The following is a 289-nucleotide window of genomic DNA, read 5'->3' as shown; positions in this document are numbered from 1 at the left end:
ATAATTGGGGTGAGTGCCACTGGCCTGTAGATGTTCAGGCAGGTGACTGGGCTCTTTGTGGGAAGGGGGACGATGGTTGTGGTCTTAAAGCAGGTGGGGACGATGCTCTGGCTGAGGGAGAGGTTGAAGATGGTGGTGGGAACATCAGCCAGCTCGCTGGCACATGCCCTGAGAGCCCTCCCAGGGATGTTGTCCGGTCCTGCTGCTTTGCGGGGCTTGATCTTCCTCTTGACTGTGCGTACCTGGCCTGGCGAGACAGTTAATGGAGGGGAGGCGGGGGGCTGGGCGG

This window comes from Monopterus albus, unplaced genomic scaffold (assembly GCF_001952655.1).
Source record: "Monopterus albus unplaced genomic scaffold, M_albus_1.0 scaffold186.1, whole genome shotgun sequence".
In the NCBI taxonomy this organism is placed as follows: Eukaryota; Metazoa; Chordata; class Actinopteri; order Synbranchiformes; family Synbranchidae; genus Monopterus; species Monopterus albus.
This window is presented reverse-complemented; position numbering follows the sequence as displayed.